The 23,920-nt window shown below is 40.9% G+C and overlaps 1 protein-coding gene and 1 non-coding gene across 26 annotated transcripts in view; both read left to right on the top strand.

Annotated features, from left to right (window-relative positions):
* The window catches only part of HIVEP2 (HIVEP zinc finger 2), a 214,846-nt gene that overhangs the window by 136,893 nt on the left and 54,033 nt on the right, over positions 1-23,920 (top strand). The gene's annotated exons all lie outside the window — the stretch shown is intronic.
* On the top strand, positions 199-305 carry LOC127493375 (small nucleolar RNA U13). Its single transcript, XR_007923428.1, has one exon. It is a non-coding gene; the product is annotated as a small nucleolar RNA U13 (small nucleolar RNA).

Genomic DNA, 23,920 nt, shown 5'->3' on the forward strand with positions numbered 1-23,920 from the left:
GATTTCATAGCACATTACTTTTGTGGCTAATATCCCAGAGTACCTTTATGATTGTGACTACTCAGAATAATGGTGGGTTTTTAGCTTATTTCCCATGATTAACAAAGAACCACATGTATTACTGTCTACAAGACTGCCTAACTATTTTTGAGATAACTATTTCAGCATAATTGGTTTTCTTTATAATCCAATGTACTGATCCTTTTTGTAGTTCGTAAGTGTGATGACTGGATTGTATACATGTCTGTGTGAGATGTGCCTCCCTCTACACCTTGTCATGACATCAGCACATGACCCATATGACATGAAACAAATAATCTAATGTATTTTGTTTTACACAGTTGCAAGCGTTGGGCCTTACAGCAAGCACATTGGGGAGCTCCAACCTAGATTAAATCCCATGCTCTGGCTGTGAAGATTAAGTTCTTACAGTGCGTAGCTTACTTAAGGTGGAACAGGAATTAAGAGTGGTGTCCTTCCTTCACTGTGTGGCCTCCTGGCAGCTCAAAACTGATTTTAGTGCTAGAGGAATGAGTGCCTTTCTCTCTCTTTATTTCATTTTATTTTATTTATTTGAAAGGCAGAATGACAGAGAGAGGGTGAGAGAGAAACAGCTAGGGCTAGACCAGGCTGAAGCCAGAACCCCATCTGAGTCTTCCATGTGGGTGTCAGTGACCCAAATACTGGGGCTATCATCTGCTGGCTTCCCAGGCACATTAGCAGGAAGCTGATTGAGAATCCGAGTAGCTGAGACTCGAAATGGCCCTCTGATATGGGCTAAGAGTGTCCTAAGCAGCGGCTCAAACCACTGCACTGCAATGCCCGTTCTGCATTTTTTCTTTTTCAACACAAGCTTTGATGATGACGAAGACCAGGTCAGCTTCCTTTGTCTATCTTTGGCCTGCAGTGCCTTCTATCCTCCTCTCTTTTCCAGAACCCGTAGCAGTGGTGAGTGAGGTGTAAACACCTCCAGCAGAGCCTGCCCCTATATCCTGCAGCAATCCACATTGTGTTGTCTTAGCACAACGGAGGAGGTCAGCAGAAAAGAGAATGTTTAATGCTGATTACCAGACCTGGTTTTACTGGTATTATCTCTGGCAATAGGACATATCCTCACACTCTAGGGAAATCTCCCAGCCAACCCAGTGGGCTTTCTTAGTGTAATGCAGAAGTCCTCTCACATTATTTCCTCCTTACTTTCAGATTAACATGTGCCTGAAATATCAACAGAAAGGTATAGAATTAATGGCTAACATTCATGGTTCACTTCCTTAGGCTACTGAAAGCCCTGTTTCTCTGAATGATTCTAAAACTTAGTTTTATCCCCACGTTACAGACAAGAACATGGAAACAGAGATGTAAGCTGTCTCATGTTATTTGCATTTTTAGCAAATGGCAGAGATGGACTGAAGGCCAGTCTTCTGGCTCTGAGTTACATGTCCACTTATGGCCTCCGTGCCTCACACCACCACAGTTTGTCCAGTCTCTGTCTTTGGTTTGGGGTTGTACTAGGAACATAGAGCCTTTAGATTTTTTTTTTTTTTTGATGTCTTTTCAGTCTCGCAGAGCTGTGGATTTGGTTCAATATCTCTTCAACTTTAACCCCTGGCTGGTATGTACACTAGTGATACAGGGAAGGAAACCCACATTCCTATGCACGAAGTTTAGCAGTGACGCAAACTGCTGGATTTGGATCCATTTTGAGGATGTGACTATGCTTTGATCTTTGGTCTTGAAATCTTGTGAGCCACTGTGACAAGTACACCTTTGAAAATTGGTATCTGAATTCTTGTGCGTTGAAAAAAAAAAAGGATGTTTGTATGTGCTTCTCTTCTCCATCACTTGTTGGCATTGTACCAACTCGTTAGAAGTTTGAAAATCCAAGTGCTGGCTGAGAAGCTAAGCTTGCTGTGACCAGTTGTGCACAGATGGCCAGATTCTTTCTGGCATCAGCGTGAGAGGCGCTCATGGGCCGCATCCATGGGGTTAGGAGGTGGACAGTGCTGCCTGGGCTCCTGGGATACTGGGCATGCCCAGTACAGTATTTTGTAGGGTGAGACAGATGGAACAGCTCAAACGAAAGTGATGAGGGAGAGGAGAAAGTGAAGAAAAGTAGAAAAAGGGCACTGGATTTTCTAATTCATGTTGCAGAAGTGAATTTCAGTTTCTGTAATTGACTAATAAATGCTGTGTTGCTCTAAGACTCTGATTCATTGACAGACAGAACTGAGTAATTGGCAGGGAGCAAACTCTTCCTTTAGGGATGCACTCCCAAATGCCTCCAACTCTGGAAATGTTTCGGCCTTTGGAAGACATAAAAATACATGTGGATTTTTCAGAGTAAGAGACATACCACTGACAGTACCAACCAAAGCAGAAAAATCCCTAACTTCGTTAAACTCACGCCTACACACACACACACACACACACACACGGGTTGTTCAAAAAGTTAATGAAAAATGGAATTAAGAGATGTTTATGGGGCCAGTGCTGTAGCATAGAAGGTTAAGCCTCCGTCTGGAGTGCCAGCATCCCACATGGGCACCAGTTCAAGTCCCTGCTGCTCCACTTGCAGACCGGCTTCCTGCTAATGCTCCTGAGAAAGCAACAGAGGATGGCCCAAGTGCTTGGGCCCCTGAACTCATGTGGGTGACCCAGAGGAAGCTCCGGGCTGCTGGCTTCAGCCTGGCCCAGCCCCAGCTGTTGCGGCCACCTGGGGAGTGAACCAGCAGATGGAACTCTTTTTTACTCTCCTTTCTCTCTCCTCTCTCTGTATCTCTGCTTTTCAAATAAATAAATCAATCTTTTTTTACAAAAAGAAATATTTATGATTATTTTGGTGCAAATTTGAGATCCATGTATAGTTGTTTCATAATATGCATTTTCTGTGAACATTTTGAAGGGATAAATTTTAAATTTTTCACACCAATATAGATTTATCTGTTAAATCTCTAATTTTTGCAGTACCTTCGTGTGTCTGTGTGTGTATGTGTGTTGGAGGGTGGGGAGTGCTCCTGGTGACGCAGTTGTGATAAGGACAATTAATCAGCCTTCGTACAGCTGGTTCCTGACATTTCTGCAAATTGTTGTGGAAAAATTAATGAAGGTTAGATCAGTAATGGTTTCAAGCTTGGCCAGTGGAAAGTATGACAATGTTTCCATCAGCAATTAAATCGGGCTGCTTTCTTTTTTCTATAGGGGAAGTGGTGGGATGTGTGTTCTCCACAGGAAATGGAAAAAGGGCAGCTGAACTGAGTGTGAGCCCAGGTATGGCAGGCGCTCACTCCTGGATTGGCACCACACATTTGCATCTCCTGCCAGAAGGATTGTGTTATGCAACACAGAGAAATCCTTGTTAGAAAGAGTGCGAGGAGGTTGGGATTTTACGGGTCTGCTGTTTCAGAAACACAGATTCGCTTTGAATTTGCACATTGGGAACCAGAAAGTGGAACTTATGACAAACAGAAAGTGAAACTCACCTATCTAATTTTATTTTTCAGGCTGAAGGTAGTTGAGTCCAGACCCTGTTCACATCCTGTGTAACCCTATGGGATTTTCCCCAGTATTAGTTAAAAATTTTCCCATAGGGTCACACAGGATGTGAATGAAAGTAAACACTTAACCAGCACGATGAAAAGGAAATTAGCTTTCTAAATGGTCCTTTCACTGTTAACATCCTGAGTAGTTATTAGTAACATGGGTAACGCTCACTTCAGTGTCTCATTATCAAGTTGTTACATTATTAATAGAATTATTAATCTTCTTCCCCATTATGTATGAGATGTATTTCTCATACATGAAATTAAATTTTACACTTGTACTTTTCAGAAAACTAAAAAGCCTGGCAACATTCTCTGTTAGATCAGTTTAATTCTTAGCCATTTTGGGAAGAGAGGTTCATAGACCCTTTTAAGACTCAGAAAAACTCCTGATCTTTCAACCAGGAACATGCATAGAGATACAACCTTGGAAGTTTCACATCTTGTAAATGACCTTGGACCCCAGGCGTCTTTCAAAGAACTGGGTTTTAGAAGCTTTTTATGTGGGAAATAGCTACAACTATAAAATGTCAATTCGTTAGAAGTAAAGATTTCATAAAAAAGGTACTTTTGGAGAAACTGTAACTTGTCACAATAATGATTCTTCCCAGTTTTATTTTCAAAAAATACTCCCTCTCTGGAAGGGGGCTTGTACATTGGACAAAGGTTATATTTGAAGCTATTTGGTGACATTCTTTTTTTTAATTTTTTTTTTTTATTTGAGACAGAGAGAAAGGTCTTCCTTCCATTGGTTCACCCCCTAAATGGCCACTATGGCCAGAACTACGCCGATTGGAAGCCAGGAGCCAGGTGCTTCCTCCTGGTCTCCCATGGGGGTGTGGGCGCCCAAGCACTTGGGCCATCCTCCACTGCCTTCCTGGGCCACAGCAGAGAGCTGGACTGGAAGAGGAGCAACCGGGACTAGAACCCTGCACCCATATGGGATGCCGGTGCTGTAGGCGGAGGATTAACCAAGTGAGCCACGGCACCGGCCCCTTGGTGACATTCTAACAAGTGAAGTTAGTTGTCATGCCTCAGTTATTCCATCTTCAATGTGATGGCAACAGTGAGGTAATGTGTGACTTGTGTCTGGGAAGTAGTTCACACTATATATGAGGACCTTCAGAAAGTTCAGGGAAAAAGTATATTATGAAAAACAATCACTGTGGATTTCAAAAAATCTTTTGCACTAATATAAACTTACCTTTTAACTCTATTACTGTGAATATTTTGATGTGACTTTGTATGTGTGCACTTCACGCACACACACACACACATCCATCTCTTCCCTTATTTTCTTCCAATTTTGAGATCTAGTTTAAGTGTCACTTTCTTGCAAATCATTTCACAACTCCTCAAGGCAGATTTTTTTCTCTGCTTTCCCTAGATGTTTCTCTGTCATTTTATGAATTTTGTTACTCTTATAATTATGTTATCATTTGTTGTTTCCATCTCAGAATGTGAGGATCTTGTACTTATGAGTGATGTTTTATTTATCTCTATCCACGTGCTTTCTAGCGTAGTGCTTAAAACCCATAGGAACTGCCTGTTTGTTAAATTTACTAATCTAATGCTTATAAGAAATGAAGTCATGTAGATCTGAACTTGTGATTATCATTAGATTGATGTGGTAGGGGGTCATCTCCTAACAGGTGCAGTGATTAGTGCACAGCCAAGGTGAAATTTAGAGAACAGAGTGTTTACTGAAAGTGCATTTTTTTCTAACTTTGGCTACAACGATGGATTCCAAACCAGAGCCACAGGATTTTGACTTGACTTTTTAGTCAGGGTAGTTACTGAGTGATTAAAAACAAAAGATATCACTTAATTTCTAAAACTTATAAACCTAATGTCTGAGTCTTGGGAAACGTGGGTCCCTATAGCCTTGGATTGTGTTTTGTTGGTTAGAATGTGGGGTTGGAGCCAGCATCAGAGCTCAGTGAGTTAAGACAGTGCTTGTGATGCCAGCATTCCGTATCAGAGCACTGGTTTGAGTCCAGGCTGCTCTGTCCAGTCCATCTTCCTGCTAATGTGTCTGGGAAAGCAATGGATGATGGTCCAAGTGCTTGGGACCCTGTTACCTATGTGGGAGAATAGATGGAGTTCCTGACTCCTGGCTTCAGTAAGGCCTAGCCCAGTACTGCCTGTTGCCGTCATCTGGGGAGTGAACCAATGTGGAAGATCTCACTCTCTCTGTCTCTCTCACTCTCTCTGTTGTTGTGCTTTTCAAATAAATAAAAAAAATTTAAAAAGAAAGGATGTGGGCTTAATAATAGGTTGAAGTATATACTTATCTGTCTCAAAAAGTTCATGGGGAAAATTAATCAAAAGATGTTTATTTTAGTGCAAAAAATTTAAAATTCATGCATGATATACATTTTCCATGAACTTTTTAAGACCTCTTTTATATACACATGTTAAAGCTGTTTGAAACATGTTTATGGAACATAAATAAAAATTTATACAGAACAGGGTTATCTTCATGCTTGAACAACTCAACAGCAGTGAAATCTGTGGGTTTTTTGAATTTTTTTTCCCTGTGTAGGATTAATGGTTTCCAGGGAGTAAATTACGATGTAGAGCCTGGGCATAAAGATTGACTTTGAGCCAGAGGAGGGTTGGAAGAGGGAAATGAAAAGTTGGTTGTAGGAAGTATTAGGACAAACTTGCACGGGAAAAACAGCAATGAGTTAGAGTAGGAAAAGAAGAAAGCATGAGGCAGGGCATGGTGTTCGGTGATCGGGGGTAGCTCTTGGGTCACTGGGAGAAGCTGTCTGTTCTAATATGCAGAATGTGAGGAGACCATGAGTAGAACACCAGCTGCATCATTACAATGAGACTAGATCCGTGGGAGGGACTTTGGAAGTAGAACTGAGGATCTGCAGTGTTGAGTGATGAAGATTAAATAGGATATGATAACAGAAGTTTGTATCTGTGAGATGTGTATAAAAACATGAATTAAGGCTGGCGCCGCAGCTCAATAGGCTAATCCTCTGCCTGTGGCGCCAGCATCCCAGATTCTAGTCCCGGTCGGGGCGCCGGATTCTGTCCTGGTTGCTCCTCTTCCAGTCCAGCTCTCTGCTGTGACCTGGGAAGGGAGGATGGCCCAAGTCCTTGGGCCCTGCACCTGTATGGGAGACTAGGAGAAGCACCTGGCTCCTGGCTTCGGATCAGCATAGTGCGTTGGCCACAGCGGCCATTGCGGGGTGAACCAACAGAAAAGGAAGACCTTTCTCTCTGACTCTCTCTCACTGTCCCCTCTGTCTGTCCAAAAAAAAAAAAAAAAAGCTGAATTAAGGAGAAACAAAGAAGGAAATAAGCTGATTTGGGGCAAAGAAAAGTAGGATTGAAGATTTTGCTCAATATATAATTGGTCATGACCTCTTGGCACACTGTTCCTTTGCATCTTGACCTCTTGGGAAGCTGTTTCTGTCAGAATTTTCAAGCCCTTATGCAACTCCTATCAGCTGCATAAATATTTCTTTCACAACACTAGCTCACAGCATTCTCTCCTTTACTTCACTCATAGAGTACTATTATAAATGTGGTGGCACTTAATTGATGTTTTAAGTGGTAACTGAACTTTTCATCTGCATGTCTTGTCTCTCCAATGAGCTTTAGACTTGTATAGAATTGGATAGTGTCAAAACATTTTTCCTCTGTTGTCTGATAACAACTCATACATATAGTGAAAAATCAGTATATTTTCAAATATATTGATTTTTTAAAATTTGTTTGAGAGATGGATAGACAGACAGAACTCCCATCTACTGCTTCACTCTCCAGACGCCTACAATGACCAGAGCTGGACCAGGCCAAAGCCAGGAGCTGGCAGCTGGGAGCTCAGTTCTGGTCTTCCTCAGGAGTGTTAGGGATCCAACTACTTGAGCCATCACCAGCTGCCTCCCAGGGTGAACATTAGAAAAAAGCTGGAATCTGGAGCAGTACCAGAATTTCAACCCAGGCACTCCATTATGAAACACACACTTCTCACCTCCTTAAACTCTTAAGACCAATGCCTATCTGCAGGATACTAAGCATTTACTGTGTCCCCAAAACTTTCCTAGATGAGACAAAAAAAAAAAAAAAAAAGGAGTATATGACACAATTCTTATTCTTAAAGTACAGATAATCAAGTTGGATATTTTGTTCAAAAGATTAGCAGTGTGGTAGAAATTGGGGATTAGAGAAAGACTGTTTTGGAGTCATCTAAATGTTTTAGAATTAAATAAGATTATGTCTGCAAAGTGCTTAGTACAATGCAGGACGGGAAGTCTCCCATCCCATGTCATTTATTAGACTCACAATTGTTATTAATATTAATATAATCTATTCACGATGCTTTCCATTACTGAAATCCTTAAAGATTAATCTATGTTAGCAATATCAGTTTTTTCTACCTTCTATCTTAAAGGAATCTGGTTTTAATATCTTAACTACCCTGCAGTTACCATGGTCTTTTAATCGGCAATTCCAGTGGACATTTTTATTTCTTACTTAATATCAGTTTTTTATTGCATTTGAATTCTCTCCTCCTTGAAGTGTTCTTCTCCATTTTGGTTTCTTTTTTAAAAAATTTTATTTAAGTTATGCACATTTCATATATATATAGATTTAGGAACATAGTGATTCTTTCCACACCACTCTCCTCTGGCTTCCCTTATTACCAACTGATTCCTCCTTCTCAGTTTCCATCTTTGGTTCCTCCATCAGTCCATTGAATGTACAGTGAAGAATTCTGTCATAGGGCCTGGCTGTGTTTTAAATGTATCTCCCCAGTAAGCAGGTATTGAAAACTAAATCCCTAATGGAGAGGTGGGGACTAATGAGAGGTGATTAGGCCACGAGGGCTCTGCCCTTGTGAATGAATTAATACCATTTTCAAGGAGGTTGATTCTTTACAAAAGGATGAGTTTGGCCTCCTTCTATCTCTCTCTGTTTATTATAAACTACTGAGTTGGTGGTGTTCTGTTATAGTTGCACAAAATGGACGCTACGACAGGCTTCTTCCCTTTCTACTCTAATTTTCAACTTAGTGTTTTTATTCTCTGAGTTTTTCCACTACTATTGTGTGGTAGCAGCTACAGCTTCCTACTTCCATACTTCCAGTTATATAAAGCCATGTGCCACATTTCAGCCAATGGTGGACTGCATGTGCAACCATGGTTTCATAAGGTTATATCACTACTGATGCCATGGCCGTGTTAGTTTGTGTAAATGTACTCCATGATGATCATGCACTGACAAAGTCCCCTAACAACACATTTATCAGAAATGTATCCCTGTTGTTAAGCAATGCATGGCTGTGTTAGGTGTCTCTGTTTAAATAGGCCAAATAATCTTCGAATTCAACATGTTCAGAATCATGCTTCTCCCCAAGACCTGCACCTCTTTGCTTTTTCCCACTAAAAGCACCATTCCTGCAGTCATTCAAGCTAGTACCTTGGAATCTTCCTTCACTCTTTCTTTACCTTCATGTCACACTGACACATATAACCAATTTCCGAGCTCTGCTGATTCTTCTTCCTGAGTATGTCCTTAATCAGTCACCTCCTACCTCTGCCCCATTTAATTTCTCATCATATCTCCTTGAACTATTGTGAGAATCTCTTGACTGGTATTTTTACTGTAAGTCTCCACCCACCTTCCTTATGTTCTCCACAGTGCTTTAAAAACTCTCTCCCTAAAAGAGAAATATAATCATGTCATTCCTCAACTTAGAGATTTTTGGTGACTTCCTGGTGCTTTAGTATTAAATGCAAAAGTTTTTGATATCTTTAGAGAGCTACTTTATTATCTGGACCTGCTTTTTATTTCCTCTTTAGTTTCTCTCTTCTCACTATTATTCCTCACGTAAGTTATACTTCAGTAATACCCACATTTATTTATTTCCAGAATATACCACGTTACTTCATTCTGCTGTGCTTTTACAGTTGCTATTTCCTCTGCCTTTAATGTCATTTTCCAATTTCTCTATTAGGTGAACTTCCTCACATACTTCAGAATATAAAGGTCATCTCCATTAGGATGATTTTCTTACTGCTTTCCCTCATCTTTCTCCCAGTGTGTTTGGTAATCTCCTCGTGTCCATGTCCATAGTGCACTGTCCGTCTTGACAACACATATGGTGTAAAAATGTTTTATACTTGATTCTATACATAGACTCTGTGGAGGTTGTGTTTTATTATGTTTCCGGTGACCACCATGTACCTGCTAGGTATTCAATAAAGCAACAGGAGAAAGATTCTGAAAAGAAGCTGAATATATGATCAATTTAAAAACCTCTGAACTGATGGTGAAGTATCCAGCTCAAGCTCTCTTGTGCTCTATAAATTATTTCACTTCAATGATTTAACAATACACTATTTCTTATTGTGCTGAAGAGAAATTTAAGAAAAATAAGTTTGTGTGTCATTTATGTACATACTCATATATGTTAAACTCTTCAATTTGAGTAATATTTCTGGATTTCAGAATATTCAGCAACAGAAACTAGGAGATGTAAATGTAAGAAAAAATAATTCAGTTAGAAACTAGATCAGAAAAATAAAGGATATTAATCATTACAATGAAATAAGCCCTCATAGCAATTTTGATTGCATTCATATAAAATAATTCAGACTAAAATTGTTCAAAAATAATATCCTATGCATGGATTTTATTTTAAGGTATATATATAACAATATATATTTGTTATATATTTATACATAATACTTGTTTATTAATATATACCTACTGTAAAGTATATATAATACACTTTTTATATATAATGCCATATATAGCTGATAAAGTCAAGCCAGTTATTTCAAATAGAAAAGTTATACGTAAGTTCCATTAGTCCTCATATAAGGTTCTATTGCAGCAACAGATCTATATCTTATGAACAGTATTATACGGGAGAGTCCTCAAAAAGTTCATGGAAAATGCATATTATGAAAAAACTATGCATGGATTTCAAATTTTTTTTTACTCCCAAATAAACTATTTTTTAATTTTGTTTTTCCATGAACTTTTGGAAGTACCCTCATATATCCATCATACAGCCAGATTCAAGCCAGGAGCCTAGAGCTTAGGAGCCTAGAAGTCCATCCAAGTCACCCCTCTGGATGGCAGGGGCAAGTACTCTTTTATCTTCCACTGCTTTCCCAGGTGCATTAGCAGGGAGTGGGATCGGAAGTGGAGCAGCCAAAACTTGAACCAGTGCTTCAGTGTGGGATGCCTGCCTTCCAGGTGGAGGTTTAACCAGATGGGTCCTTTTTATATCTTCCTTACTGCTATTACTTAACATAGTCATTCTTCAGTTTCTTGAACATATGGAATGAAGTTAAAATAACTGTTTTAAGGCCCTTTTCTACTAATTCCATCATGTTTGCTAGCTGTAAATCAATTCTGATCAATTAATGTTTCTCCTCTTTTGGAGTCCTATTATCCTGCCTCTTTGCATATTTGATGATTTTGGTTTGGAGGCCTAAATTTTAACTTGTTGGTACTTGGACACTTTTGTATTCCCAAATACATTCATTAACTTTTTCCTGGGGTAAATAAGATACTGGGAAGCAGTTTGATCCTTTGAGATCTTGCATGCATGTAAGCTTTGTCAGGTAGCACCACGCAGCATTTAGTTTAGGGTCAACTTTTACTTGCAGTCAAACCAAGATCCTTTTAATGCTATAACTCATGTCCTCTAAATTATGAGTTTTTTTTTTTCCACTCTTGCTATTGGGAACAGAAACTGCAGTTGAACATTTGTGAATCCTGGCACTGTTTCTTCTATTCTTTTTGGATGATTCTCCCAGCCATGGGTTCCCTCATATGCATACATAGATCAATATTCATATTGATCACAGCTCTTTGGAATTCTGTCTGTACAGCACTATTAACAATTTTAGGCTCCCTGCACTTCTCGCTCCATATCCTCCACCCAAGGAGACGGCTGGTTTCTGCCCCAGTCCCCTCTTCCTGTGCCATGATCTGAACACTTTCTTTAGGCAATGTGCTGAGGCAATTGTAGGTCTCACTTCATGAGTTTTCCTTTTCTTAGGGATCCTTTCCTTTGTCACCAGCACCAGTACATGCTGTTGTCTTATCTATGGTGTCTAGCTTTATGGTTGTTTTCAGACAGGAGGATAAATCTGGCTCCTACTACACTGAGTCAGGACCTATTTTGGTGTTTATTTACTTATTTATATAATATTTGTTAGTCTTAAGAACTCAGGGTGCTGTTAAAAATTGCTAAATAAAGAGCTTGAAGGGCTTATTAGTGTATGCACCTAACACAGGGAGTTAGGACTGTGAAATCTGTGTTGACTGTGTTAGAAAGTGTTTCATGCCATGGTGAGAGTGTTGGTGCCTCTGCGTCTCCTAAACCATTTATCCATTTGTAAACACTCAAACTAAAATTTGTGTATTTTACATTTCACTGCAAATTTTTGAGAATTAAAAATAATGGCTCTTTCTTTTTCTTATTTTCCATCTGACATTCTTCAAAGCAGCCACATTGTGTGGCAGGGAGAAGAGGAAGACTTGTGACATGCATGAAATTTTAGCCACCACACAAAATGATAGGGTTTGGAAGATGTAAATAGTGTGGTTTGGACAAATCCACCTACTCACTCCTATTTGTAACAAGCCAGGTTTCTTAAATTGATCTTAAGTGATCATTTTGCTTTCACTAACCTCCCTACATCTGCAGTGGAAGTGAGTGTGCATTGCTAATGATCTGACTATAATGCTTTGATGTCATCCTATGGTAGGATGGTCTCTCTCACGTGCGTTCTCTCTCTCTCTCTCTCTCTCTCTCTCTCACACACACACACACACACACCATGAATTTTCTTCCAGAAATTTCCTGATGTACTATTCTTTGAATGTGATGACATTTGTTTATATAGGAAGCTGAACACTAGTTTCTTTTTGTGGACACTGTGTTAGAAACACATTTTCCACATTGAATTTTCCCAATATGGCATATGTATGTACTACTTCTCACCTTTTTAATGTTTGGGAGGCCTGGAAAGTGAAGTTATATAATATCTTATTGACCTACTTTAATATTTAATATGAGAATAACTTCTTCCCCACCTCCAGGTTTTTTCTTAATTTTCAGAAAATCAATGGAAATGAAATCATATTGAAGACTGACCCTATAACTCTACTTCTTATGCCATAACTTGCATGTTTTTCTGATAACTGTATGTCCTTTATATATTTTATTTTCTTGCTAGTTGGAGGAAAAATATTACAGGAAACATGATAATTTATAAGCACAAATACTGTGTCTGCATAGGATTGCTAAATTAACTTTTAAAGTTTGTTAAACAACTGATATTTAAAAATAATTAGTATATATATCAATATACCTATTGAAAATACATATATTGACATTTACTTTTAACCATGTGCTTATTGTAGTAGTTGCTATCATTATTGAGCAATGGCTGGAACCTCAGTTAGGTGCTTTACTTACATAATCTCTAGTCTTTGTAACACCCTGCAAGTAGTATTATTTTCCATATGGGAGATGTGAGGAAATCTGTCTATGAAATTGTAAGTGATTTATTTAGGCTCACAACCCTAGTAAGAAGTAGAACTGATGCTACAAACTGGGGCTGCCTGACCATGAAACCTGGATTAAGTTCTCTACACTGAAAGACTTAGGAGCTAATCCTGGATTTACTAACAATGATGATTGAACTTAGTAGATAAAAAGTCAGACTGTTAGGTAAATATGTCTAAAAGAAAATACTTGCTAAGAAACCTTTACTGAGAGAGTGTTCTGAGGACAGTAGATTACAGCAAAGAGCAAAGCTGACTCCTGTGCACTGAGGAGAGACACACAGGAGAAGCAGTTTCACAGTAGTATACTTAGTCCTGTCCTGCAGGGTGATGAGCAGTGTCAAGAGGGAGATCCCAGAATCTCGAGGAGACTTGGGTGGGGAGAGTGTGCTCGGAAGACTTCAAGGAAGAGACTGTGACAGAGTATAGACCTTGTGAAGAAGATGGAGGTAATGACCCTGACTGTGACAAAAGGTAATTTCAAAATAGACCTAACCTTTGTCAAAAAGAATTCCAGCTACCCTAGATTCAGTTACCAAACATTCATAGCTAAGATTTATCTCCTTCATGGACTGAGCTTACTATTATGTATGCTTACCGCCTGCTTTCACGTGATTCCTGATCTGAGGCACGTATTCTGTAAAAGATCTTATACTCTGATTTGTATGGGATACATAGATGGATACAGTTAACCTATATCCTATAACCTTTGAAAGCCTTCCATTTAATAAGAGAGACAGCAGTATGTTCAGCATGCAGAGAATGTTATAATAGGAACTGGAGTATATTATGGCACAACAAGGAAAAGTCTTTACCACCTCAGAGATCCATGACGAGATCCATCCATCCATCTATGCAACCAACAGATACATGGAGAGAGCATTTTTTATGTAAAGAATTTCATAGAAAAGCTAACACATGAGCTGGCTCTGATGTCCAGGTGGATTTTAATAGATTACCATAGAGGTGATAAGCAGATCTGCCAAGCTAAGCTCCTGTCTTGAACAAAGGCATAAAGTTGATCATGCTTGAGAACAGTCACTAAGCCATCTTTCTGCAGCCTGGGATAGTGGAATAAATGTTGTGGAAAATTGGATTGGTTGGATAGTAAGGAGCTGATTCTGGAGGGTCATACATGATAGACCTGGGGTTGAAACTTGGTAGGCGATGGGATGTCACTGAAAGCCTTTCAGCGGGAAAACAGTATGATCACAGATGTACTTTAGAAAAATTCATCTGAGTGAGGAAAGAGCATAGAGGTAGAGATGCTCTAAGGCTGACCTTGATTACCCTAATCAGTTTGCCTAAGCCGTGGCCCCACAGGCTTGTCACTGTTGATGAGTCCCTCTGTTCTTCCTGGAAGCCTTTCTCCAACCGGTGGACTTGCAGACCTTGGCTGTGGCCTCTCTCTCATCGGGGTCACTTTGGCCTCTAACCTTACTGTCCATTCAATCCTGAAAAGGTTTTGGTTCCTGGGACAGTTTCAAATCATTAAATTTGTGACTGTGACACCATCTTAATCTATATATACACACTGAAGACATTTTTCTTTAGCAAATACAAGTTATGGATCTACTACTTACAATGTTTGGGGCTTTTTTTTTCTATTAGAATATGGATATTCAGCAATATACATTGTTCCCAGGGATAAACAAGATTGATTTACACCATGTAAACTTAGAAGGATGTATAGGGACTTTCTCAGGACTGCATCCAGCCTCGAGTTGGCACCTTCCCTGTCTTTGGATGATATGTGTGCCCCACTCAGTACAACCCTATAAAGCACTGAGCCTATGAGACATTTGATCTGCATGCACTGGTCAGCCTCAATGCAAAGTAAATGTGGAGTGAGCTCAGGACAGACAAACTCAGTTTCATATTTGCCTTAATTAAACACAAATGGAAGGTTGGCCTCAGCTTATCCCTCCAGTCTTGTAGTTCTGAGGTCTTCACAAATCTATGAAGTCCTGGTTAAGTTGACTTCTTTTTGCCCACCAAGACTCAGTTTTCACCAGCTTTCAGGCCATTGTTCCATTGTTCCTCCTCTCTAGGTTTCCTTCTCTAATCTCTGCCTTCTATGAATATGCATGGATATCCACATATTTTTACACCCAGATAAACTTACTTTTACTTCATTTTCCAAAGAATATTTTGAAGTACCCTAGTAAAATGCTTCTGACTCAAAGCTTCAAGATCTATGAGGATATTTTGGTGCATAATTAATTGGAAATCCATGCATAGGTTTTTCAGGTTTGGGAAAAATGTGTATTTTAAAAAATATGTATGGATTAAATGATTTCTGCACCAAGACAAATTTATCTTTTCATTAAAGATTTATTTATTTGAAAGGCAGAGTCTCGCACACACACACATAACAGAGAGAGAGAGAGAGAGAGAGAGAGAGAGAGAGAGATCTTCCATTCATTGGTTCACTCTCTCAGATGGCCACAATGGCTGGAGCTGGTTGATCCAAAGCCAAAAGCCAGGTGCTTCCTCTGGATCTCCCACATGGATGCAGGGCCCCAAGCACTTGGACCATCTTTCACTGTTTTCCCAAATGCATTAGTAGGGAGCTGGATCAGAAGTGAAGCTGGTGGGATGCTGGCACTGCAGGTGGCTGCTTTACCCACTACGCCTCAGCACTGGCCCCATAAATTTCTCTTTTAATTTCATTTTTCCACAAACTTTTTGAAGTTCCCTCAAATATTTAATATCACTGTCCTCTGTTGAGCCATCCTTGATGATTCCAAACAGAAAGATATGTTTTCCTCATCTAAATTATTCCTGTAGTACTTGTCACAGAGTAAGAGCTGGAGCATTGCAGTGGAATGTACTTAGTTCCAGTGCCAGCTGTTTACTTTCAACCTGTCTGTAACCCTGGACAATTATTATATCTTACTTACAAAATGGCAGTTATACCATCTACCTCCTAGAATTTTTCATGAGAAAAGAAACATTATGTTCTGATTTTCTAGGGGTAGTCCCAGTAGTAATTAGTAGTAGTATCCCTTTTTACTCTGAAAAATGTCATGGTTTGGATAATAATTTTTAAAATATTGATGAATTTGAAAGGCAGAGAGAGGAATAGACAGAGAGGTCTTACATCTGTTGGTTTACTCCCCATGGTGGCTGCAATAGCCAGAGCTGAAATAGGCTGCAGCCAGGAGCCAGGAGCTTCATCTGGGTCTCCCATGTGACAGGGGCCCAAGCACTTGAACCGTCTTCCACTGCTTTTCCCAGGCCATTTGTATGGAGCTGGATCAGAAATTGAGCAGTGGCCACTAACCAGTGCTCACATGGGATGCCGCCATTGCAAGTGGTGGCCTTACTACACTACAACATTGGCCCCTGTATAAAAATTGTTAGGAGCACTCTTACTTATGGTATTGGCATTACTTGTCTATGCTGTTTTGCCAATTCTGTTGTTATTTATAATCTCATGTAAATGATTTGTTCCTCAGAAGAGGTTGTAGGCTACTTGAGAATGTGAATCGTTTCATATCTTACCTCTCTAAAATCTATTGAGTACACTGGGAATACTGATGATATAGTGATACCAGGTCATATCTTAAGAGTAGTAAACCTAGGAGGTGTTAAGGATTATTTTTATTGAGAATGACATCCAAAATGCTGCGTTTTAAATGAAGGGATTAGTTAAGGTGGAGATGTTCAAGTATTTAGATATACATTTATATATTTATAAATATGAACTTGAGGATCTCTGTCCTTAGCGTGCTGTACATTGAGACTTAATGCTATAATGAGTACTCAAACAGTATATTTCACTTTGTGTTTCTATGGGGGTGCAAACTGTTGAAAGCTTTACTTAATGTATACTAAACTGATCTTCTGTAAAAAAAAAAAAAAAAAAGAAGAAGAAATTATCAATTCCCAACTTGACTCTCACTGGGATTAAACATGACAATAGGTCTGATCTGATTTCATCATCATTTAAAAAATCATCTATTATTTTTCACTTTATGTTTCTTTGTGGGAGCAAACTGTTGAAATCTTTACTTAATGTATGATAAACTGATCTTCTGTATATAAAGAGAATCAAAAATGAATCTTGATGTGAATGGAAGGGGAGAGGGAGTGGGAGAGGGGAGGGTTGCGGGTGGGAGGGACGTTATGGGGGGGAAGCCATTGTGATCCATAAACCGTACTTTGGAAATTTATATTCATTAAATAAAAGTTAAATATATATATATATTGAATTATTTATATATTTTAAAACATTTTAAGTATAATTATAAAGATATTTTATACTTGGATATAAGAAGTCAAAAATAGTGGGCACTGACCACTAGGCAGAATTTCTGTAAGGCAGAGAAAACGTCTATTTGATTTTTTCTCTCTGTAGACTCAGCACTTAAAATACAGTTTGTGTTCAGTAAATGCTTGCTATATATATGTGAGTGTCTGACCACCCCACACATCGGTGTTTCCTGAACCTGTACCAAGTTCCTCTTGAGTCCTTTGTGGATGTCATGATGACACGTACCTATAGTTGGAACAGCTCTGGTATGCCTCAATATGAGCTTCCTAAAATCCTCAGGAAGGTGGCACTAGGTCAGGGGACGTCCAGGCTTCAGACCTTCTCTGGCAACGTTTCTCATGCAGTATCCGTGTTCTGAGTAAGCTCTTCTCCTCAATGAAAAGTGGAAGATTTCTTCCTGTAAACCTCTTCAAAGACCTGACACCCGTCGATTCTCTGCTCTTCCCTTCCACCAAGAGACAGAGCGAGCTCTGTGCACAGGCTTCCTGTGACGGGTGGAGGGGTCTGCCTTCTGCCCATTGTGCTCTCTGAGGCAGGTTGGGATGTCATGGGATAGGAAAGAGGGTGGAGCTCCTAGGAAGCTACTTCCTTTGCCCTCTACAGGAAACATAGGCTCTCCCCTCTGGGCAGGGGCCGGCTGGGAGACGTGGCCCAGAGCCGTGCACCACACTCTTAGGGCTCCTGGAGCTCCCCACTTTCCCAAGGACATCTGCTGGCCTTGGCAACTCACCTCCTTACTCCTCTGCTTGCAGCCCACCGTCTCCTTCAGTTTCCAGGTGTACATTTGCATAGAGTTTCTGACCTGTAAAGACCTCACCACCCAGCATTGTGCGGAGTGGCCTTCTGTTAAGGGGTATTGTTGTTTATGTCTTTTTGGCTTTGGTGCTTGTTTACTTTTCTAGATAAGGGCTAGAATTTTGGTGACCAAATCCCATGGAGCCAAATTTCAAGGATGAATATTCCCGTTTCATCTTTCTAAAATCTACCTTGAACAATGGCCTGCCGTTTTCCCTCTGGGTATCCCTTCCCTTTCTCCAAGCTGAGGTGAATGGCTTTACATTGAGGCACAGATCCCTGTTAAACCACCCTGTTTTCTACAAGGATGTCTGCTTTGTCCTTTACTCTTTGCCCACTGGCCATCTGTGATGACTGTGGAGTCCACATTTTACTGATACGCTGGAGTATCTACACTCTAGTACTCGTCAAACAGAACAATTTTGAACTTTTCATTTTGCCTTTGCTTTAAGTAAGTAAAGGTCAGTTGAGAAACATGCTGTTCATTTGTGCCTCCCGGAGGGGGTCAGAACTCAGGAGCTGCGAAGGTGAACACTTGGCCAGAAAGCACAGTTTACGTCAGGGCAGGATGTTCAAACTTCAGTTGGCTCTGGGGACAGTCCCCTTCCTCTGCCACTTCCACATCTTCACTGCTGGCTGGGTTCCTGAAGGGAATAGTGTTGTAAACCTTGAGCTTCTAATGTTTATCCTGGTATCAGGCTAGATTAGGAGAGTGTGAACTCACTCTTTGATTTACATGGGTTCTCCAAAAACTTTGTGGTGGGCTGGGCATTTAGCCTGATGGTTAGAATGCCAGTAAAGATTGCCAGCCACATATCAGAAATGTGTCCTGTTCTCAGCTCCAACTCCTGACTACAGCTTCCTGTTAATGCAGACCCGGGAGGGCAACAGTGATGGCTCAAGTAGTTGTGTTCCTGCCATCAGATGACAGACCTAGATTGAGTTGCTGGTTCCTGGCTTCAGTCTGGCTCAGTGCTGGCCACTGCAGGTGAACCAGCAGATGAGATCTCTCTCTATCTCTGTCTCTCTACATCTCAAATAAAAAAAAAAATCTGGAAATGACATTAAAAGGTAAGTTTATTTTGGTGCAAAAAAAATTTGAAATTCATGTATATGAAAAATTCATGAAAAAATTGTATTTTAAATAAACCATACCTTTTTAAAAATTTTTTGTAGCAAAGTAAACTTACTATGTAAATCAATTTTTCCCAGACTTTTTCAAGCACCCTCATACCTTTTATTTATTTATTAAAAATATTTTTTTTGACAGGGAGAGTGGACAGTGAGAAAGAGAGACAGAAAGAAAGGTCTTCCTTTGCCGTTGGTTCACCCTCCAATGGCCGCCGCGGCCGGCGCACCACGCTGATCCGATGGCAGGAGCCAGGTGCTTCTCCTGGTCTCCCATGGGGTGCAGGGCCCAAATACTTGGGCCATCCTCCACTGTACTCCCTGGCCACAGCAGAGAGTTGGCCTGGAAGAGGGGCAACTGGGACAGAATCCGGCGCCCCGACTGGGACTAGAACCCGGTGTGCTGGCGCTGCAAGGCGGAGGATTAGCCTAGTGAGCCGCGGCGCCGGCCAGCCTCATACCTTTTAAAGTGCTGCTTTTGTGGAACTATCAGTCTGCTTTACTGTTGTGATTTTTTTCTGGAAAGGAGTGGAGCTGGCCAGGCCACACCACGTGCAATATTCGTTTATAATTATGCACACTTCCTCTGAGTTCTTCACCACTAAGGTGTATTATTTAAACCTTGAGCAAATTCTTCCAATTAAAATTGATATGTGGGGGCCGGCGCTGTGGTGTAGTGGGTAAAGCTGCCGCCTGCAGTGCTGACATCCCATATGGGTACCAGATCGAGTCCTGGCCGCTCTACTTCCTAGCCAGCTCTCTGCTGTGGCCTGGGAAAGCAGCAGAAGATGGCCCAAGTCCCTGGGCCCCTGCACCTGCGTTGGAGACCTGGAAGAAACTCCCGGCTCCTGGCTCCTGGCTTCAGATTGACACAGCTCTGGCCATTGCAGCCAACTTGGGAGTGAACCAGTGGATGGAGGACCTCTCTCTCTTTCTCTCTCTCTCTCTCTCTGCCTCTCCTTCTCTCTCTGTGTAACTCTGATTTTCAAGTAAATAAATAAAATCTTTAAAAGAAATTGATACATGTTGGATAAAAATAAACTGCATGTGCTTCCATGTGCCATTAAAGTTTGAACTAGAGATTTCTGCACTGTGTCATTGTAAACTTGCAAATTTCATAAAATAAGGAGATTCTGAACACAGGAAAAATAGCTGTTGGGATTTTTGACAGCTTAAGGGTTCCTTCAACTTAGAAGCCCAAACCCTGAATGAGTTCAACAGGCTTCTGTGAAAATCAGAGAATTTGGCCCCTTTGTGGGTACTGCTGGCCTCGCATCCCTCAGGAATCAGGGGCACTATTGCTGTACACTGGGTGCCAAAGAAGTGCGATCTCTCCACGATTTGGGGAAGCTGTTGTGGTCTGCAGTATAGGAAGGAAAGAATCATTTCATTGTTCTCCCTCCTGTTTTTGCTCTGTCCTGATTTCTGCTCTGAGTTCATTCAGTGTAAGTCTGTGTGCGTCCCTGAGTTTAGGAAGCATGTCTTCTCTGTTTCCTGAGAGCCCACGTGTGTGTGCATGCATGCGTGCGTGTGTGTGTGTCTTTATATATTCAATTATGGGGTCTTTTTTCTCCTCAGTGTTGGTTATAGCTGTGAAAGAGACAGTTGCTGCACAGTTAATCCTAAGTCTGTGCCCACGTAGTGTAGGTGAAGTCTTTTTTTACCCTCTCCTTCAACTAATTATATGCCTTGCCTATGCGACTGTAATTATTTCACCAGCATCTGTGAAACCTATGTCATTTCTCTTTTAAAATACAGTCAAAAATAGGGGAAATAAGCCTATTTTGAGAGCTTAGGTGGCGAAGAGATGTTTTGGGCTGGAGCATTAACTGTAGATTTCATCATCTGCAACTTCCATGAGATGGTGAAATATTGGCATGTGCACTTAGTTCTCAATTGGAACTTAAACGTAGATGTGGTAAATTTGTTTTTGTAAGAATTAAGTATACTGACAGTCTTGACCTGGTCAGATGGAGACATTTTAAAAGAACTTTACATACAATGGGGTTTTATATGATGCTTTTTCAATCTTGTATTTAAGGACTGCTTGAAACAAAAATTTTAGATGTCTTTCATCCATGTGTTAGATCAATCTTTTAAGCTCAATTGATTTTAAAACAACTTATAAATAAAGCATCAAAATCAAAGTTTTATGATGTAAAGTCCAGCTTTGCTAAAAGCACATGACTGGATTTAATGCCCTCATATTTGATGTGGTTTGGATGTGGTGTTTCTGCATGGGTTCGTGTATTGGAGCTGTGTCTCCTGTGTGGCAGTGTTAACACGTGGCAGGAGGTCTTGGTGGAAACACTGCCCTTGGAAAAGATTAAGGTTGTTCTCATGGGACCCTGGTTTTCTTTGTGGGGGTGATTTGTTATAAACTAGCAGGACTGGCTCCTCCGCTCCCTGACTTCCTGTCTTGCCGTGGGACCGCCCTGTCCATTGTGTTGCTATCCATGGTGATATGATGCAGTCAGGGGCCCTCCCCACAGCTGGGTCATGCTGCTTGAAATTTTAGTCTCTAGAATTGTGAACTAAATAAGCCTGTTTCTTTATAAATTATATAGACTTGGGTATTTCATTATAGTAACAGAAAACCATATATAAAAGTGCATATGTCTAAATTGTACAGCTAGCTGATTGTGTCCTGTTCATGCTATCTTTTCTTTATGTATTGTTAACAAATTCTCTTGTCCATTTATGATTCTCTCCTCTGTGATATTCTCTTATTAGAGATGATTCTTTTTTGGAAACTTGGACTTTGCTTATGATATTTTTCTCTTTTCTTTTGGAATGTTGTTTTCATCCTTAAAACTGCGTTCAGCTATTATCAGCAAAAGTGATTTGTGAAATTGAGGAGATTTGTGAACATACTTTGCATAGAGTGCTTTTTGTCTCTCCCCTCATCCTCATACCTTTAATCACTTCATGGCCAAATCTTGAGTGCACTAAGTTGGTCCATTCATGCATCAGGAAGCATCTTTTATGTTTCTGGTATGGGTGTGATGGGACTGGCTGGCTGTTCCCAAAAACTGGGTCCTATCTTTGTTGACCCAACAGGCTCTCGCACAGTTAGGTGGGCCATGTGGCTGGGTTCTAGTGACTAGAATGTGGATTGAAGTCCTGTGTGCAGCCTCATTGCCCAACTCCTCAAAACTGCCTCCCTGGGTGACCCTCCTTCAGTACCCCTTCTGCTAGCCTGAAACAGATAATCATGGTGGTGTTGGAGTCTCCTACAAATGGCGCAGCTGTAAGTGTGAAGGGGCGTGCGTTTGTTTACAACCCCAGACTGGTGCCAGTCATCTATCAGGATACACTTTTTTTAAAACAGATTTATTTATTTATTTGAAAGGCAGAGTTACAGGGGTGGGATGGAGTGAGACAGAGAGGGAGATCTTTCATCTGCTGGTTCACTGCCCAAATGGCTGCAATGGCTAGAGCTGGGCTGATCCTAAGCCAGGAGCCAGGAGCTTCTTCCAGGTCTCCCATATGGGTGTGGGGGCTCAAGTGCTTGAGCCGTCTACTACTACTTCCCCAGGCACATTAGCAGGGAGCTGGATCAGAAGTGGAGCAGCTGGAACTGGAATTGGTGCCTGTGTAGGATGCTGGTGCTGCAGATGGCAACTTTGCCTGCTATGCCACGGTGCCTGCCCCCAAGACACACTTTTTTTTTTTTTTTTGACAGGCAGAGTGGACAGTGAGAGAGAGAGACAGAGAGAAAGGTCTTCCTTTGCCATTGGTTCACCCTCCAATGGCCGCTGGGGCTGGTGCACTGCAGCTGGCGCACTGCGCTGATCCGAAGGCAGGAGCCGGGTGCTTCTCCTGGTCTCCCATGGGGTGCAGGGCCCAAGCACTTGGGCCATCCTCCACTGCACTCCCGGGCCACAGCAGAGAGCTGGCCTGGAAGAGGGGCAACTGGGACAGAATCCGGCGCCCCGACTGGGACTAGAACCCGGTGTGCCAACGCCACAAGGTGGAGGATTAGCCTATTGAGCCACTGCGCCGGCTTAGACACACTTTTGAGACTGCTATTGTGAAGGAGTTTCAAATTTTGTTTCTTGCAACAGATACTAGTGCATTAACAAATACAGACTTCCTGACACCAAGGGTCACTCTCTGTAGTCTGGGAGATGGCACTTGGCACATATCTCTGTGTCTGTCCCATGGAGCCATGGGAGAGGACTTGTTCACAGCTTCAGAGAAGGAGATACACTTAGTCTTTGAGATGAGCAGTTGAAACTTCAGTGATGACATAGAAGGTCTGTGACAGGACATGTATAAATGTGACCAAGAAGGACCTTGGATTTAATGATCATTACTTAGAATGATCTACTGATTTTCATTCTAATTTTTTTTTCATATTTAGTTATTTGTCACTTGATGGCATGGATGCATTCTGAGAAATGCATCATTGGATGTTTTCATTTTGTGTAAGCATCTTAGAGTATCCAAACTAAGATGGCTCTGACATCATGAGATAATGTAATCTTATGGGGCCACTGTTGAGCATTCTGTCATGGATAGAAATGTCAGAATGTGGCTCCGGCTGCATATAGGTTTTTTAGTTCTCCCAATAAACCAGGAAAGTAGCAGGGAAGTAATTATTGGGTACAATTTATAGGGG

The sequence above is a fragment of the Oryctolagus cuniculus genome, chromosome 5, assembly GCF_051225735.1.
Source record: "Oryctolagus cuniculus isolate XC-2025 breed Fujian yellow rabbit chromosome 5, ASM5122573v1, whole genome shotgun sequence".
Lineage (NCBI taxonomy): Eukaryota > Metazoa > Chordata > Mammalia > Lagomorpha > Leporidae > Oryctolagus > Oryctolagus cuniculus.